Raw genomic sequence first — 6,000 nt, 5'->3', positions numbered from 1 at the left:
GAAGAGGCGGGTGGGCTGCTCAGGGCGGGGGAGGAGGGGCGGGGAGGCGGTTCGGAGCCAGAGGGCTCTGGAGATGTCCAGCTTTCTCTGAGCTACACGTTTTTTCCCCCTTCCGATCCTGCTGGGTGTATAGAATACAGCCTTCTCCCCCCCTTCCCCTCCCCCCCGCCCCTGCAAACCAAAACCTTCCATGGGTCCTGTCAGGGATATATCTCAAAGTGGGAAACTGAGGTGTGGACAGTTAAGACACTCTCCCCCATCCCCACACCCAACACACCAGCAGTTAAGGAACCACAGGTAGATGAACTCCTTTCCGCATCCACCAACCTCTGCTTCCTTCACATTTGTTCTCTTAGATCCAGTTGTTGGGCTGCACCACCCAAATTCAAGGCTTGAGCTCTATAGCTGTAGAGTCCTGGGCATGAAAGGGAACCAAAGGTGGTCCACCCACCCTCTCCCCACTGGGAAGTTTTGGGGCCTGATTTGCCCCCAGGTTCTGGGCTATGAAAATCCCTCCCTAGTCCTGAAATGAAGGCTCTCCATAAAAGGGGGTGGAGGGCAGTTGGTTGCCATGGAGGTTGCCCCTGGTCACCCAGCAGGCCTGGAAGTCTGGTGTCTCCATTTTTCCCTATGTTCAGCCACCAGGATATGCTTCTTGGAAGGGATTCTTAAAAGCCAGGTCAGTGTGCTTGCAGATGTTCAATTTAGGCTTTCTTAGATACTCAGCGTTCCCATTCAAGTCTGGCCCAAGTTTTGTGTATTTACCACCCCAAACCCTCCACTGCTACTTCCACCCTATTCATTACCTGTTCTGCAAAGCCAAGCTTGGGTGGCAATGCATTCTCTTTCCTGGAGACAGAAACAGGGGTTTATCCTCCTCCCCTTCTTCAGCCCTTTCCCTTCCTCTATAATCTAGTTCCAGATTTGTCTGCCCTACTTCTCCACCACACCTCACTGTGCATATGCCCACTCTGGACCCATCAAGATTCAGCCAGGACTTTAGACTTTGCTTGCCCTGGCTGCTTTACTATTTAGGCCCCGCTTGGATGGACTCCCTTCCCTGAGGATCCAAGCCAGGGATTTGCTCCTCCTCATCCAACAGTCTTAGAGTTGCACCCATCTTTCATAAAACTGAGCCTGCAGCCAGGCTTCCAGGTCCCATCTCCCTAGATCCTAACCGGATCTTACCTCAAAGGACCCTCCAGCGGTCTTCACCCTTGCAGTTTTCCCCCAGCCCCCACCTGGCACTGAGTTATCTATTCAGCTGAAGTGCTTATTTTTGGCCTGGGGCCCGGTTTTATAGCCCCCACTGTGGGTCTTGGCAGTGACAGTCTGGTTCTGGGGATCCAAGCCAGGTTGGACACACTTCGCCACCCTGGAGAGGGGGTGCAGGGCTCCCTCTGCAGCTTCAGCCTGAAACCTGCCCCTCACCTCACTCAGCCAGATGCCTAGGAACCCTCTGGTTCCTTGCCCTACTTCTTCAAGCCTACCAGCTGCAGTGTAGTTGCTGGGCTGTGAAATTCCGTACCAGGTTTTAGATCCTGCCAAGAACCTAAAATTCAATTTTTTTTTCCTCTCCGCCCGCCCCCGCCCCCCCCCGTCCGTCTCCCCTCCCAAAGCGAGACTTTTGAGGCGTTTATAGATACAACCTCCACCTAACACTGCCCTTCCCGCTCCTAATGCCCCGTCAGCTCCAAGCCCATGTCCAGTTGCCCAGGACCTTCTCCCGGGGTCTTGTCCTGTCCCGCGGATTCCAGTCCAGGCTTTGCGTCCCTCCCCCGTCTTTTATTGTAGGTCTGGTCTCCCAGGGTAGCAGCCTCCTCAACGCATTCCCTTCGCATCGCCCCTGGATCCTGAAGCTGTTCTTACCGGCCTGCATCGTTGCAGCCAGCGCTCCGGATCCCTTCGTGCTGGAGTCCAGCCCTCCTTTTGCCCCTCCCCCTTGCACGTCTCTGCCAGAAAGATTGGGGCAGCCCGTGCCGCCTCAGCCACTAAGCAGCCCCCTCCTGAAGCCCCCTGCGAGCCCAGGTCTATGAATTCTAGGCCAGGTCTTGCTTACTCCCACTGCATTAGGCATGACGCATTACTCCGTCTCCCGAGGATGAGTCCGGCCCCAAATTTGCGTGCCCCGGGTGCCTTTGGCCCTGTCGCAGCTACCCGCCGCCCCCCCTTCCTCCCATCTTTGTCTAATCCAATCCGGGTTTTGCATACCCCTTCCAGAGCTCCTCCATTTCTCCCTTCGCCCGGATTGGCGCCTTTCCTTTACTTAACAGCTGGCGAAATCCTCTCCGGGTCTTCCTTGCGCCCAAGTCTCCCTTCCCCCACTCCCAGTTCCGACGCAGCGACCCAGCACGTCGCCTTCCCTCTCCTGGCTTTTCCAGAGGAGTTGGAGGAAGCTGAGGGAAGAAAAATCCAGTCCGGGTTTTTGGGTCGGCCCCCGGTGCGCTCCGGTTGGTTGCGGCGGCCGATCTTCGGCGGCGGCTCCGGGCCGGGTTTTGCGCGTGCCCGCCGCCCCCCTCCCGGAGCGGGTGCGTCGGGGAGAGGGGCGAGCAGGCGGCTTGTCATTGCTGGTGCCCGGCGCCGGCTCGGTCCGCGCGTCCTGCGGTGCCCACGGGCCCGGCCCGGCGCCCCCCCCTCCGGCCGCCCCGGGGGCGCGACGCCGCCGCGCCCGCCTCCAGCCGCGCCCCCCCCAGTTCCGCGCCGCCCGCCCCCAACCCGAGCCCCCCGCGGCCACTGCGGGGAGCCCGAGCCGTCGGCGCGGGAGCTGTTGGCGCTGCGGCGCCTCCGCCCCGCCGTCTGCCGAGGAGGCCCCGGCGGATGGGGCCGCGCGGGCCCCGGAGCGGCGCCGCCGGGCGGCGGGGGGCTGCAGGGGCGCCCCGGCTGGCCCGTTAACCCCCTCGGCCGCCGCCGCCGCCGTCGGAGGGGGCTGGGAAGTCGCCTGGGCGCACACGTGCCGCCTCCGTCGGGGCCGCGGAGCTGCGGGGGAGATGCGGGCCGCTGTCGGCGCCGCCTCGGGGGGCTCCGCCTCGCCCCAGCCCCCTGAGCTCTGACGCCGCCCCCGCCCCGCCGCCTCCGCCGCCTCCCTCCCCGGGAGGGGCGCGGACCCGTTCGCCCCCAACCCCGAGCCTCCGCTGCCGCGAGGGGGCCGCCTCTGGAGCTGTGTAATCCGCTTTTTTATTAAATTTTTTTTTTTTAATTTTTTGGCTAGTGGCGGCGGTGCTGGGCTGGGGGAAGGAGGGGACACGGAGGCCGCCCTCGCCCCGCCACCCCTCACCCTTTTCCCCCCCGCCCCGGTTCCGGGAGATGTGCCGGGCGGGGGGCCGGGGTTCGCGGAGCCGCAGGAGACACGCGCAGGGCCGACCCCAGAGCGGCGCTGGACAGGTGAGTGTCTGCGGGCCCAGGGTGAGGGGGACGCAGCAGCACCTGGGCCAGGTGTGCGGGCCGAGGCGGCTGGGGGGAGGACGGGAGCCGAGGCCTGTCCGGGCCGCGAAGGGGGAGGGGATATTGGAGCCGCGGACTCCCCGCACCTGAGCTGGAGGGGAGTCAGGGGCGGCCTGCACTCCATACCCACCCGCTTGAGGGTCAAGAGGGACGGCCCCCACGGAGCGCCGGGGACGCGGGGGTGCGGATGGACGGCCGCGGGGTGCCGGCGGGGGGAGGGGACCGTGAGTGTGCCCGCGCGTGGCTGCGTGTGCCCGCGCGCGCGCCAGCCTTTGTGGGGAAGCGGCGCGGCGGTGCCTGCGTGTCCCCGGTGCGTGTGCGCGCGGGTGCTTGGCGCCCTGTTTGTGTAGGTGTCTGGGTGTGAGCGGAGAGGGTGCGTGTGCGCGCCGCGCGCGGGCCCCGGCCCCCGGAGGAGATGTGTCGGGGGCTGGCACCGCAGGATGCTGGGCCGGGGATTGTTTTTCTCCTGGAGGCAGAGACGCGGTGGATGGGGAGGGGTCTGTTTGGGTGTCCGGCCGGCCAGCTGCAGCCCGGGGGCCAGCGCTGTCAGGAGGTGTGCGGCGGCATCTTCTCTCTTTCTCCGTGGTACCTGGTTAAGCATGGGTAGCTGTTGGGTTTGATCCACCCAGATCCGGGCTTTGAGGGGGGACAGCCTTTCCTCTCCCCCAGGTGTTCATTGGGTAGAGCTATGGGGTTTCGGCTGTCATCCTCGCCTCTGAGGGTCCCGGGACAGAAGTCCGGACCAGGAGAGGGTGGAGAGTGCTGTGGGTGCTCCAGGATCGGCCAGAAAATGCCCCCGCAGGCATTGGCCCAGTGCACCCCTGGCACCCATGTGAAGACAGCACCCTGCTTGCACAGCCCCCCGCGCACAGCCCAGTCCCTGCCCGTCCAGGCTAGGTCAGCACCCAGCCCAATCCTTGTCCAGCACCTCAATCTTCGTTCCTGGGCCATGACCACCGCCCCACTCGACCCTCCCCGGCCTTGGCAGCCACGGGGGTGTCCCGTCGTCCCAGTCTTGAGGCAGGGCCCCCTTTCTTCTTGGCTTCTACAGGACCCAGAGTCTGGGTTTGTCTGCCCACATCCAAACATGTGGTGTGCCTGGGGGAGCAGGGGGAGGGGTTCAAAATGGCTGCCAAGATGGCTGGTCGCCTCTCCGCCTTTCTCTGTCTGTTTTTCTTTCTCTCTCTCCCTTTTCTGCTTGCTCTGGTCCCTTAGCTGCTACAGGAGTCACCACAGAGAAGGGTTTGGACAGTGTGGGGACAGGTGTGGGGGACATTAAGGGTGATGTCTGCTCTAGGCCTGTTGACCTCGATGCTTCTTGGAGAGAGGCTGTTGGTCTCTGCTCTTCTTTCCAGCACCCCAGGGGCCGGCAAGAGCTTGTAACCTGACCCTAGACTCAACCTCTTCAGCCCAGCTAACAGCTTGGGGGCTCCCTGCCCTCCAACTGGCTCTTCTAGGCCCTGATACCCTGAATTGATCATTTGGGGTATTGGGGTGGCCCATGGAGGATTCCATCTCTCATCCTCTCTGTCTGCCCCATGGCCAGGGGCTCAGGACTCCGGGTGGGCCTGGGTCAGGCCCCAGCTGTGGGGGCAGGTGACTTCTCCTTCCTCCCCTCTCCCCACCCACTAATGCCAAATTTATTACTTAAAAGTAGGATGAAAACAGGGAGAATAAGAGAAGGAATACAACCTTCATTATCATATCGAGAAAATTATCCGTGATTTTCCTAACTAGCAATTTGCCTGCCATGCCGTTCAGAACTGACTTGCCCATTAATTACAGAGATGAAAAATCATCTGGAAAACGGAAAAGGGAACTAATTCGATCCCTGGCTGGCGGCAGTGGCACCCATGCACTGAGCCACATACGTGTGGGCTCACATGTGAGTGTCAGCCCTGCCGCTGGTATGGCCACCTTCCCCCTCTCCCCAGTGACCTCCCACAGGGCCTTAGCCTGCCCCATGCTTGTTGCTTCCGCCCTGTAATGCCCCACTAGGCCATCCCTCCGAAGGGCACCCATCCCAGCCTCCACTCCTGGGGAGCTGCTAGTGCCTGATCTTGGACTCTGAGGCTCCCCAGGGTTAGGGAGTGGGGAGCTGGGGAGCCAGCCTACCTGGGCCCTGGTGCCTGTAGGGAGGAGGTGGAAGGGAGACTCATGAAGTCCTGTTTCTATTCCCAGTGTGCTCTGGGGAGTCCCTTCTCCTTGGGGGCCTAGGAGAACCCTCCAGATATGTGGGGGAGGGGCTGGTGCGCTCCCTGGCTGGTCTGGACTCTGGACCCCCCTGTACCTCCACCTGTGAGAGCCACCTGCATCTGGAGTTTGCAGCTTCCCTATGGTCCCTCCCCAGCTCCTCCCCAACCCCCCAGCTGGTGGGTGAGCATGAGGTGCTTCAGCCCCAGCATGGGCATCTCTTGGGGGGTTGCTGATCCCAGGAGGTTGTGCTGCTCTGCTAGAGTGGGTACCCCTGATGGGAAAGAGGAGGAGTGAGACCCCTGCAGTGCATCCCACCCCCCCCGCCCCCTCCTGCCCTGGCCTGGCGTGGGGAGCTGGAGCTCC

The 6,000-nt window shown here is 62.6% G+C and overlaps 1 protein-coding gene across 2 annotated transcripts in view; it reads left to right on the top strand.

Annotated features, from left to right (window-relative positions):
* The first annotated feature begins 2,601 nt into the window (after nucleotides 1-2,601).
* Nucleotides 2,602-6,000, top strand: part of ADGRL1 (adhesion G protein-coupled receptor L1) — a 42,786-nt gene continuing 39,387 nt past the window's right edge. The window contains exon 1 of one of the 2 annotated variants that reach the window (XM_044253809.1): nucleotides 2,602-3,381. The gene's annotated coding sequence lies outside the window, so the exon portion shown is untranslated. The remainder of the gene's footprint in view (nucleotides 3,382-6,000) is intronic. The other variant, XM_044253810.1, reaches the window with a different exon arrangement.

Source organism: Neovison vison, chromosome 6, assembly GCF_020171115.1.
Source record: "Neovison vison isolate M4711 chromosome 6, ASM_NN_V1, whole genome shotgun sequence".
NCBI lineage: Eukaryota > Metazoa > Chordata > Mammalia > Carnivora > Mustelidae > Neogale > Neogale vison.
This window is presented reverse-complemented; position numbering and strand designations above follow the sequence as displayed.